Source organism: Mobula birostris, chromosome 9, assembly GCF_030028105.1.
Source record: "Mobula birostris isolate sMobBir1 chromosome 9, sMobBir1.hap1, whole genome shotgun sequence".
NCBI classification, from domain to species: domain Eukaryota; kingdom Metazoa; phylum Chordata; class Chondrichthyes; order Myliobatiformes; family Myliobatidae; genus Mobula; species Mobula birostris.
In genome coordinates, this window is record NC_092378.1 from 34,476,032 (window position 1) to 34,489,194 (window position 13,163).

The window sequence follows — 13,163 nt, forward strand, 5'->3', positions numbered from 1 at the left end:
GAGCTAAATGGTCCCATGTGTTATATGATTGTGTGATTCTGTGAACAGCACATCTATCGTCAAGATAAGGTCTCATCATAGGTGAATCCATAATTCTTTCCATATCTCATATCTATATGCTCTGTTTTAAGGAACCACTCTGTCCTTTACTGTCTTAGAACATCAAGTTCAAGGAGCCACGGTGTCGAGTAACAGTCTTTGTATGGGTGTCTTAATGTTATGAACACTAACTTTTCTCCAAGAGACCTGTTTAAAAATACAGAATCATCGCTCAGTTCTGGGTCTCCCCTGCTCAGTTGGTAGAATATCCTTGCCTTCAGCAGTGCTGTTCCCGCCACACATTCCCCTCCTTTGTTCCCATGACAGCGTGATTGATTGTTTCTGAATTGTGCGATTAGCCACACAGCCGCGGTTTAATGGCTCCGGATGAGTGACAGCTGCAGCCACAGTGCCTCTGATTGTTCAAAATTCCTGACCCGGTGACCTTGTGGTGATGTCATGCATGGTTTATCCCTGACATCATCAGAAAGAGCCTGAGCACCGACTTGGGCTAATCAGGTCATCATTGGTTAAGGTCTAATTAGTGGCATTATAATGCAAAGCCTGCAAGCTGTTTCAATGACTAATGCAATGCTACAAAATGAGGTACTGTTTGTAGTCTGCTACTTGTTCTATTTTTTCCAGAATCCATTGTTGCTTTAAAATCAGACCAGTAATTTGCTTGTTCTGCTGTGGAGAAGGTGTCTCCTGCACTCTAGAAGGTGGTGATTTAAGGTGGGCATCATTCTGTGGCATTTCCCATACATTGCCCTACTAACCGGTGAAGTTCCTAGTACTAAAGCCACAGAACCTGAATGGGTTTAGTAGTTGTTAATATCCCTCTAACTGTGGAACTTGCTTTCACTAACAAGATCAGGCTGATCACAACGGCTCTCTGCCTGCACGATACAACACACATACGCAGCTCAGCAGCATTAGAAAGCTCAAAACTATTCATCCAACAGACGCGTCTGAGTCAAATCCTTTGTTGGTATGATTGTTCCCAAACTGTGGGATTAACCACAGAGCAGCGATTCAATGGACCCTATTCCAGAAGGCGGACAGTTGCATCCAACACGTTGTCTGATGGTAGTGCGACATTACAGAGGAGGAATTGCCCTGATCTTCAGCTGGAGGAGAGAATGATGGGAGAGCTTCTTCATTCCACATTGTATTTCAGAGAGGAAATTACAGGTGGCTCCTAGAGTTGACACTGGTTGAGAAGCTGGAGTTCACTGTTGAGAAGTGCTTTGAGAGATTGAAAATGAATCTCAGGATTGCATATGGTGATATATATATACTTTGATAATAAATTTACTTTGAACTTTGGTGATAGGTCAACATCAGATGCCAGTACATCAGCTCTTCACTCAATTCTGGAAGATCTGGACAGCAAAGGTGCATACACCAGGAGGCTCTTCATTGACTACAGCTCAGCATTCAATACTGTCATCCCCTCAAACTAATCAATAGGCTCCAAGTCCTTGGCCTCAATACCTCCTTGTGCAATTGGATCCTCAATTTCAAAACATAGACAACCTACAGCGCAATACAGGCCCTTCAGCCCACAAAGCTGTGCTGAACATGTCCTTACCTTAGAAATTACCTAGGGTTACCCATAGCCCTCTATTTTCCGAAGCTCCATGTACCTATCCAGGAGTCTCTTAAAAAACCCTATAGTATCCACCTCCACCACCGTCGCCAGCAGCCCATTCCACGCACTCAACACTCTCTGCGTAAAAAAATTAGCCCTGACATCTTCTCTGTACTTACTTCCAAGCACCTTAAAACTGTGTCCTCTTGTGGCAGCCATTTCAGCCCTGGGAAAAAGCCTCTGACTATCCACACGATCAATGCCTCTCATCATCTTATACTCCTCTATGAGGTCACCTCTCATCCTCTGTCTCTCCAAAGAGAAAAGGCCAAGTTCATTCAACTTATTCTCATAAGGCATGCTCCCCAATCCAGGCAACATCCTTGTAAGTTTCCTCTGCCCCTTTTCTATCGTTTCCACATCCTTCCTGTAGTGAGGCGACCAGAACTGAGCACAGTACTCCAAGTGGGGTCTGATCAGTGCCCTATATAGCTGCAACATTACCTCTTTGCTCCTAAACTCAATCCCACCATTGATGATGGCCAATGTACTGTATGCTTTCTTGACCACAGAGTCAACCTGCGCAGTAGCTTTGAGTGTCCTATGGACTTGGACCCCAAGATCCCTCTGATCCTCTACACTGCCAAGAGTTTTACCATTAATGCTATATTCTGATCAGATTTGACCTACCAAAATGAACCACTTCATACTTATCTGGGTTAAACTCTATCTGCCAGTTTTGCATCCTATCAATGTCCCGCTGTAACCTCTGACAGCCCTCCACACTCTCCACACCTACAATTTCCTCACTTGTAGACCCCAGTCAGTTCAGATCGGAAACAACATCTCCTCCACAATCTCTGCCAGCACAGGTGCACCACAAGGCAATGCTTACAAGGCAAGTAGGCCCTGTTCTACTTGCTTTGTACTTATGACTGTGAGGCTATGCACAGCTCCAGTGCCATATTTAAGTTTGCTGACGACCCCACTGTCATTGTCCGAATGGGGGTTGGGGGGAGACTGAAAATCTGGCTGAGTGATTCTACAGTAACGTCTCACTTAATGTCAGCAAGACCGAGGAGATAATGATCGACTTCAGGAGGAGGAGACTGGAGGTCCATGAGCCAGTCCTCATTGAGAGAACAGAGGCAGCGAGGGTCAGCAACTTTAAATTCCTGAGTGTTACCATTTTGTGGGATTGGTCCTGGGTCCAGCGTGAAGGTGCCATTAAGAAGAAATCATGGCAGAGCTTCTACCTTCTTAGAAGTTTGCAAAGATTTGGCATGTCATCCAAAACATTGACAAACTTCGATAGATGTGCGGTGGGCAATATAATGACTGGTTGTATCATGGCCTGGTGTGGAAACACCAATTTTCAATAACCACTTGAGTCAAACAGAGCTCCAGACCACTCAGTATCAAGCTGCAAACTGCCAGTCAAGAGCACTAACTGCAGTCTTACCAAGAACAGCTCAGAATAAAATTAAACAATATAGGATGAGAATTTTAAATTTTAAATCATTGGGAGCCAATATGAACTGACAAGAATAGGTTGGAGGTACAGTATGTGTCAGTCATAGAGGGTAGTAATCGTCCTTAGCAATTTCGAAGTAAATTTATTATCCAAGTACATACATCACCATATACAAATGCCAGATTAATTTTCCTGCAGGCATTCAAGATTCAAAGTACATTTATTATTGAAGAATGTATGTAGTATACAACCCTAAGATTCGTCTTCCTACAGACAGCCAAGAAAACCATGGAACGCATTCAAAGGAAAGCACCTAGCTCCCAATGTGCCAAAAGAGAACAAAGCATGCAAGTGGCAAAAAAAGCAAAAAAACACAGATATAAGACAATAAACCACAAGTCAACGAAGAAGTCCAGGAATATTCAATTCCTACTCAGTTTGGTTCATTCTAGCGCTGTGTTGTTCTTTGGTTGCAGGTGGCAGAGCCAGTCCATCCTGATCAAAATTGCACAAAATAGCAACAAAAAAGGAGCAGCCAGGAACACGTCATAAACTGAGCTACAGAGTCCAATCCACAAACCGCGTCAATTAAACCTCGCCCGGGGCCCAAGACTACGGCAGCAAAGACGGACAGACAATCAATGCACAAAAGACAACAAACTGCAACAAATGCAAAGATAAACAAATAAACAAGCAAGCAAACAACAAATAATGAGGCAGGAGTTGTAGAGACCTTGAAAGTGAGTCCATAGGCTGTGGAAACAGTTCAGTGTTGGAGTGAGTGAATTTATCCCCTCTGGTTCAGGAGCCTGATGGTTGAGGGGTAATAACTGTTGCTGAACCTGGTGGTGTGGGGTCTGAGGCTCCTGTACCTGATTCAACACTGAATGCAAAGTTTTAACCACTATCGTTGTGCATTTAACATTTAAGTAATGTTTGAGTAATCTTGTGTGTGTATATATATAGATTAAACATTCCTGTTCATTTCAATAACTTTATGAGTTATGTGTATAAATACATGAATTGCGTACATCATCACACTACCACATGATACATGCGCACCTCACTTCAAATAAACAAGAAGTTAAGCTCACATTTTGGACTCCCGTGTCTTCCTTGAATCAGTTGAATGCTTTGAAGTTACAAAACATAACAGCTATGATAGTGAATTTTTGTTTCCTGTTGGTTCAGGCATCTGAGTTATGAGTCCAGCGCTATGATGGTTCCACCATTGTACTTGGATAGATTCATGTCATGTCATGTCATGCCTTTCCCTTCCTATCACTGTTTTCCCTGCTAGCCATACTTTCTCATCTTACCCTCTCTGGCCTTTTGTACCTCATAAACAATAGAACAAAGCTTCAACTGCCTAAACATCACTTCTGAATCTTCTCCCTCAGCCCTTCTGCTTCTTTACCTAGCTCCCTCCTCTTGAAGACACCACTTAAAATCTATTGTCCACCTGCTTGAATGCTATCTGTTTACAAACTTCAAACTGTTGCTGCCTGCTGGCCTAGCAAACGGGCAATTTTTAAGGGCCAAATATGTGGAGGAAAACACGTCCTGGGCTTAATCAGGAGGGTGAGGGGAGGCGGGGGAGCAGAGGGTGGTAGCTGGTGCAGGGATTCTCTGGAGAAATTTGGGGGAAATTGTTCCGAGAGGGTCAAGGATGAGGGGGTTGGTCAATGGTCATTGAGCTGTGAATTGAAGGAGAAGAGTGTTGCAGGAGACGGGAGATCGGTGGGGGTGGGAAGAGGGTATGAATATCAGATTGTTGGATGGCTTGGAGGACCAGGTGTATAAAGGGTCTGAGGATAATGATCGGTCAAGGAGCTGGGTTGGAGGTTGATGGACATGACAGGGCGGGACATCAGTGGAAGTGCGGGGCACAAGTTTAGTAGAAGGGCAAGGCTGAGAGGCCAGTAGAGAGGTTAGGGTCAGTAAGCACATTGCACAAGGACATGGTATGAAGCTCTTGAAGGACTCTGCTGTTCTGGTTCCTGCTCATGTAGGTTCCCTTAAATAACAATGAAGCAGCGTTCCTAGGTATTGTAAAGACCCTGTTCTGCACCAGTGTCCTGCTGATGGCAAGTCCCATGCAAATTACAGAGTGGTATCAGGCATGAGTTTTGTGACACCGGGTGCAAGTCTTTCTCTAAAATCCAAGTCTACCATATAGTATAGACTTGATTATATTGTTGCACCAAGCACTGCTGCTTAATTGAGAGTTACTGCCTTCGATCAAACATGTCCAGCTAAAAGTTCTATCTCCTTTTTAACTTTATGCTGCAGCACCATAAAAGATTACAGAAACACCACAGATACGTAACATTTTGCATGTCCATCCTCCTTCAGGCATTAGTAAATCCGAAAGACAAAAGAGCCAAAGTGAACTTGCAGAGCTTGTGCAAGTAGTAAGAGGTCCACAATTATCCTTTACTTTGCATTTTCCACTGAAAGTGACCACGTTGCCCAGAAACGCATATCGTACGAGGTACAGTTTTATGTATATGTTCCCCCCTTCCTCCTTCTGTGGCAGCATTGATTTTTTCTCTTCACTGAAGCATGTTGGGATGTTTTTTCTACTTCAATAATATAAAAATACAAACGGTTGTGAGGAAATTTGCCATAACCAAGGTAGTCAGCACTGGAGTGCATCAAGTAGACTGTATAGGCCAGTATACAGTTAAATGTGGTGGGAATTAAAAGGGTCATTGCAAGTACTTTCTAGAGTATGTATCTTCAACTGGAAAGACCACTGTGATCAGTTTAGGTCAGGCAATTGCTAGTTAGTCATATTGTGATGGGTTATTTTGTAACTCATGACCCAAAAGGATTTTCAGTCCTCACACCCCATCCAGTTTATGTCAACCATCAAGGTTCCATTTAATAATAGAAAAATATACAAATTCCATTGACCTGTTTGTAGTCCTTCTGGGCCTTTTAGCCCTTGGCAATTCAGATGTTTCTCTAGATATTTCTTAAATGTCGTGAATTTAATTTTTGGTGAATTGAGATTTATTCATTTCCTGCTTGCCTGAGTATAAAATGCTGAAAATAATTTATCGTGTGGAACATTTGCACGTGTACACTTGTGGTTAGCATCTAAAGTTCACAAGCCTTTGATGGGATTTATCGGACCAGATGACATCTCCTGCTGACATTGATCATATTGACCATGGAACAACAAAATGACAGAATTGTAATGGGGCTCCCAAGAGTTGACAATAAATTTTAAAAACTGTTTAACTATGTGCCAGCTGTCAGGTGACAATAACTGAACAGGAGAGTTTTACTTCTCATTTTCTACTTACCTGGTTACCAATGCCAGAGTTAGTGTTAGAGTTTTTGCAGGTAGCTGCCTCTGCTGTCAATCTCTCCTGATTTTCAGTCTTTCAACACCTTGAATTTTGGCTCCGGTGAATCACAACACAATAGCCAGCTGCAGATGCTGAAAAAGAACATTTTTGTGAGAACCATGCAAAATGTGTTGTCACCACTTTCTTTGAGGGTTTGTCTGACTTGAAACTGGTTTGTGGTTATTCATTGCACTTTACTTCAAACCAGAATGGCTTTAGCAAAGCTATCAATATTATTGTAACATAAGCTAATGCATCATTTCCTAATGGCAGGTTAATGAAGGAAAACTACTAAGTTGAGGCAAAGTTAATCATAATATAAAGTCTGGTGATTTCTTTTAGGTTATTAGCCACAAAGAATCAAGAAATAAAAAGAAGGAATTCACTGCCCTATCATTCTATTCATTCTAGTAATTTATCTATATTTTAGAAGGCAATTGCATCATCATAAAATCTGAACATGAAGTTTGTTAAACATGTTGATTGCAGTAGATGGTGACCAGATGGTATATTCATCAATCAGAAGTAGGCAAAATTTCCTCACATTTTCCCCTCCAGGAATGGAAAACTGAATCAGAGTTAAAATATTGTTATTTTAAATTGTACACTTTACAAGGGGTGATTGATAAGTTCATGGCCTAAGGTAGAAGGAGTCAATTTTAGAAAACCTAGCACATTTATTTTTCTGCATAGTCCCCTCCTACATGTATACTCTTAGTCCAGCGGTTGTGAAGCACACGGATCCCTTCTTTGTAGAAGTGGTCCATAGCAGGGGTGATTGATAAGTTCGTGGCCTAAGATATAAGGAAATGAGTTATGCAGCTCTCGTTACATGCACGCACAGTTCAACTCTTTGAGTGAAAATGCAGAAAGTTTGAAGTTAATAGCTCATCTCCTTCTACCTTAGGCTACGAACTTATCAATCACCCCTGGTGTGGACCACTTTTGGAGGTCCAAGACACTGACTTCTACAAAGAAGGGATCTGTATGCTCCACGACCGCTGGACTAAGTGTGTAAGTGTAGGAAAAATAAATGTGCCTAGGTTTTCGCCTCCTTCTACTACCCATTGTATTTTCCCCCATTCCTCCTTCACCTTTCCTGCCTATCACCTCCCTGCTTCCCCTCCCCCACCCCTTTATCTCCCTTTATCTTTCCCCTTACCGGTTTTTCACCTGGAACCTACCAGCCTTCTCCTTCCCACCATCCCCCCACCTTCTTTATAGGGCCTCTGCCCCCTCCCTCTACAGTCCTGACGAAGGGTTCCGACCCGAAACGTCGACTGATCTTTTCCATGGATGCTGCCTGACCTGCTGAGTTCCTCCAGCGTGTTGTGAGTGTTGCTTTGACCCCAGCACCTGCAGATTATTTTGTGTTTACTTATCAAAGGCCTTACCGGAGTCCAGATAAACCACCTGCCTTCAAATTTTCCTAGTCACATCAAAAAAAAGTTCATTAGACATGATCTCCCTTTACAAAGCCCACAACTGCCTCTAATCAATCTCTGGTTTTCCAAATGTCTGTGTATTCTATGTCTCAAAATCCTCTCCAGTAACTTACCTACCACAGACTTACTCCATAATTCCCAGGTTTTTCTTTGCTGTCCTTCCTAAATAAAGGCACAGCACTGAATACCTCTATTCACCGGCACCTCACCCATGGCTAACAATGATGCAAATTTCTCAGCTAGGGCTCCCACAATTTCCTCTTTAGCCTCCCACTGTTTTCTTGAATATACACGGTTAGCCCTGGAGATTAGTCTACCTTCATACCTCTTAAGACGTCCGGCAGTTCCTCTACTGTTTTGTGGAATATGGCACAGACTTCCACTTTTGTTCATTCTGAAATCTGCCTGCCTTTCTCAATGGTAAAAGCAAAGGAGAAAGCTGCACACAAACGTGACCCTTTGGTCTTTGAGGTGCCCTAGTTTCTCACTGGTTACTTTTTTCTATTTATATACTTATAAAATCTCTGGATTTTCCTTAATCTTCTCTGCCAAAGCTATGTCATGCTCTACTTTTGCCCTCTCGATTTCCTTCTTCAGCACACTTCTATTTCTTAATTAGCTTTGTTCGGATAGAAACAATCTACACTATTTGCTTATTGTTACAGAATGAGAGGATTTTGAGTTTTAAACAATGCAAATTCCAGGCAAAGAAAAGGAAATGCCATGAATTGATACATTTCCAAAAGCCCCTCAAAGCTAATAAGGTATTTTTGAATTGACATCACTGTTGCAAGTGGGGAAATGAGAAGTTATTGATAAATGAGTATGATGGGATATTGATATATGAATACAATGAAATATTGATTATATTGTTAAGTGTGGATCAGTGATGTGTTGGTGCTTCTTTATTGCTGGGTCCGTCAGCGCAGGGGGAGTACCTTCACCAGAAAGAGTGGATCTGTTTCAGAAGGTAACCTCACCACCATTTTGCCAGGCCATCTAGCTGTAGGCAAGAAATATTGGCCTTGCCAGCAAAGATAAATATTTTATAAATGAATATGAATTTTTAAAAAATTAAAGGGATTAAAATTCCACCAGAGGAGCTGAGAAATATTTATTCAGTGAATTAAAAATCTGGAACTAATGGGCGAAAGCACTATCATTAATGACGGTCATTAATATCTTGGGTAGGATATAAAAATCAATCTGGCTTGTCAGCGTGTTGTAGGGAAGGAGGTCTGGCCAATATGCATCTTAGACCTGAAAGTATGTGCTTGAATCTTTAATAGATTTTGCGAACCAAAAATATCAAGGCCAGCTAAGGATGAGCAATTCAGGCTGGTCTTGCCAGCAGAACCTTGCAAATGACGAAAGAAAAGTAATTTAGGTCTAAAATGTGTAATATTCTTGTCAAATTCAGTTATTGTTAAGGAGCCAGAGTACTAATTTAAGAGAGATTAAAACTTAGCTTCAGATCTTGACCATAAGGTTCTAATGGTTTGGAGACCACTCCACACCACTTAATATGCTAGAGGTTTGACTGAATCCTTTGTCTAAACAGTGGTTGGACCTGTCTGAGCTTGCATGAAGCTCTGTGGAAAACAAGACAAACAGGTTTATTTCATTTTATAAAAAGGTTAAACTTTTTTGCATGAGTATTCCAAACAGATCCAGGGGCCCAGAAGAAAAATGTGTAAAGCAATATCCATCACAGAGATGTTACTGGCTAGAAAAATGGCTGCAAATATTATGTTCATAATACAAAATCCAAATACAACAGATGCTGGAAATCTAAAGCAGAACATAAAAATATTGGAAAAATCCAACAGATACACCAACAGCCTAAGGGAGCGGAAAGGTCTGCAATAGTTGAGGCAGACTTTTGGATGTGTGGGAATCTTGTGCTGTAAGCAGATTGTTATGAATGCTTTTGGTGGTTGGAAGCACAGAGATAAAATTGGCTTCTTACACAGAGCTGCGTGTGGTTTTAATTGATGAATTATGAGTGTCATTAGTTGAATACATTCAACACTGTTGTTGCATGTGAATATGATCAAAGACCGCCCTTAAGTTTTTTTCTCCCCCAGGATTAAGTATGGTTTGTCTTTCTGAAGCTGTGGAACAGTGTGATTTACTAAGTTCAAGGTGATTCAGACTTTTGTGCCTGCACCAGTTGCATCAAGACATAATTAGACACAACAGCTGGTAGCACTGATTCTTTCAGTGGTTCAGTTGAGTAATAGACTGAATATGTTATAATGATGAAACACTTGTTCACCAGAAATATGATTGCAGAAATGTTCTCAGTTTTAAGTGCAAAGTTGATAAAGTCATTGTTGGCTTCAGCCAACCTGAAGAAAGGGCATTTGAAAAGTTGGTTAAGGAAAATGAAATGCCTAGTGCCATCCCAAAGTACTTCAGCTGAAGGGTATGGAGTTAACAGCTGGAATAAGCATCCAGCTATTTTCACAGTTTTGAGAGAGATGGCTAAACGTTGCTAGTATGGCAAATTTAGTGCCAATGTTATGAGACCACATAGTCAGTTAGGAGACACTAAATTTCATGCAAACGTTTTCAGTGATCTAAGAGGTACTGCTGAGGGTCTCAACTCAAAAGCAGAGAAGGGCACTAACACCGTGTGCATTCAATTACATTCTGGAGATCAAACATGGAGAGTGCAATCAGAATGCACAGTTACAAAATCAACTCCACGTGAGACACCAGTAGTGGGTAGGATTGTGCCATTTCCAGAGTACATGGACTATATTTGGGTTACAACCCAGCAGCTTGGGAGATGACCTTATCCTGTTGTATATGTACAGACACATCCTGAATGGATGGGAGAAGGTTATGAAGATGTCTTATGTTTACCATATGACTGAAAAGACTATGAGCTAAGCATTTGTCAATGGAATGAAGAGGTGTGGAGGTCAGACAAGTGGGCCGGCCATCCTTTTTCTCATCTGACTTAAAAGATGCACATAGCGTGCCCCAACTGCTATGTTATAGATTGCTCATTAAAATATTCTACCAGTAGATCACTGTGATTGTTACTTTATTTAATCATCAATGTCAATCAAAATTTGCATGAAAACAATTACAATGCTGCATCTATAAATAAATAAATAAAGTCAATGAAATTTCAAATTGGAAGTAGATACTTTTTAATTGAGTCAGTTTACCAAATCAGAAGTTTTGTATTGGATAAGGACAAATAGATCCAGCCAATGGGCACCTCCATGCATCACAGAGTTATAGACCTATAGAGAGAATAGACTCTTTAATCCAGCTCATCCCTCCTGACCATAATCTATGCTAATCCCATTTGCATGAATTTAGGCCTGTATCCTATTTATTTCCTATCCATTCACCTGTTCAAATGCCTTTTAAGTATTGCAGTTATATCTGCTTCTACCACTTCCAGTGGCAGTTCATTCCATAAATGCAAAGCCTTGCTCCTTACATCGTCGTAAAAATTTTCACAATCGCTCACAAACTGACGGCGCCTTTAAGGAAGCTTGGCTTGAGAACCAAGGTTCCAGTAAAAGCAACTGACAAAAGCAATATGGTGTCCATGATCACCTGTGGAGAGTGCAACAAGAACTACATCAGCCAAACAGAATGTAAGCCCTCAACTTGTTTATGGGACTATATACTGGCAGTACAAAGGTGTGATACACTGTCGGTGATCTCGGCATATGAATGACCTCACTTTAACTGGGACACCACGGAGGTTCTGGCGAAGGCAAACACAAAGTAGGCATGAGAATATTTAGAAGCATGGTACTCTTCTGATAACTCTATAGACAAACATATCAAAGTAGATACCACCTATGAACCCCTAAGAGCCAAAGAAATGTGAGCCAATAGAATTCAAGCGTCAGCTGAGGGGTTCACCAGTCAGGACCGAAGTAAGTGAATGGGGGCCTGTATAAACGTGAGCACTCCCGGAGAGAAACACCAACAAATGTGCACTGAGGATATCACCTCAAATGGTGATGAAACATCTGCAAGCTAATTGCCAAGTTCGGCAAACACCGTAACATCAAATCTTCTCTCTTATATCCTCGAGTTTTAGTCTCCCCTACCCTGAGAGTCTGCCTGTCTACCCGATCTATGCTCCCATCATTTTATAAATCTCAGTAAGGTAATTTCTCAGTTTCTACACTTCAGCAGGAACAAAGGCAGCCTATCCAATCTCCATAAGTAATTAAATCTTCCATTTCAATTCACACCCTGGTGAATCTCATTTACACCCCTACTAATGCTCCCATCAACATAGTTTGAAGTGTAGCTGTCCCAGATTTGGAGATGTGTGAGGCAACCCTTTGTCCTTTTGGAGAGATGAGGCAGAAAAGGGATTTGGGAGTGATTGCTGATTTCTCTAGATCTATGTACATCCTATGCCCAGAAGTGCAGATTCCAGGAGGTGGGTATCACCAATTCCTGCTTTCAGTCCTTTATATGCAATTACTTCAGCCAATAAAAAAGGGAATATGTTCAGCAAGCCAGACCAGCATCTATGGGTAGAGAAGCAGTTAACATTTCATTAATTTTCATCAACAGAATTGGATGATGAATGGTCACGTATATGAAATGTTTTCCTCTGTCTCCCCAGATGCTGTTTGGCCTGCTAAATATTGTATAATTTTCTGTTTTTGTTTCACTGTTCCTTTACCCATTTGTGCAATTTTGTATGCTGGCTATTCACTGCATTCGGAGAACTTTGCCTCTTTCTATTTTGTACAGTTTCACACAATGCTGACAATGATTCTGTGAAACCCTTCATACCGGCTGGGGTTCTGGCCCCCTTCCTTCTGCCAATCTTTACTTCATTATTTTTATGGATATTTGGTTCTTGTTCTTTGCTCTGATTGTTATTTACTTACTAATTCTGCTCTAAACTTCCAGGGATTTTGTATGTTTCATATATTAGATTAGATTAGATTAGATTAGATCATTAGATCAAATTATGAGGACACGCAGTCCTCTTTTATTGTCATTTAGTAATGCATGCATTAAGAAATGATACAATGTTCCTCTGGTGTGATATCACAGAAACACAAGACAGACCAAGACTGAAAAACTGACAAAAGCCACATACTTGTAACATATAGTTACAACAGTGCAAGCAATACCATAACTTGATGAAGAACAGGCCATGGGCACGGTAAAAAATGTTCAAAGTCTCTCGAAAGTCCCATGATCTCATGCTGACGGGAGAAGGAAGAAAACTCTTCCTGCCATGCTTC

The 13,163-nt window shown here is 41.3% G+C and overlaps 1 protein-coding gene and 1 long non-coding RNA gene across 5 annotated transcripts in view; one reads left to right on the plus strand and one right to left on the minus strand.

Moving 5' to 3' along the window:
• LOC140202658 (ninjurin-2-like) overlaps positions 1-13,163 on the plus strand; it is a 288,428-nt gene that overhangs the window by 209,560 nt on the left and 65,705 nt on the right. The window lies entirely within an intron of this gene.
• Positions 1-13,163, minus strand: part of LOC140202659 (uncharacterized) — a 58,352-nt gene that overhangs the window by 35,577 nt on the left and 9,612 nt on the right. Inside the window, exon 2 of the long non-coding RNA XR_011887142.1 lies at positions 6,422-6,558. This is a non-coding gene — a long non-coding RNA (uncharacterized lncRNA). The remainder of the gene's footprint in view (positions 1-6,421; positions 6,559-13,163) is intronic.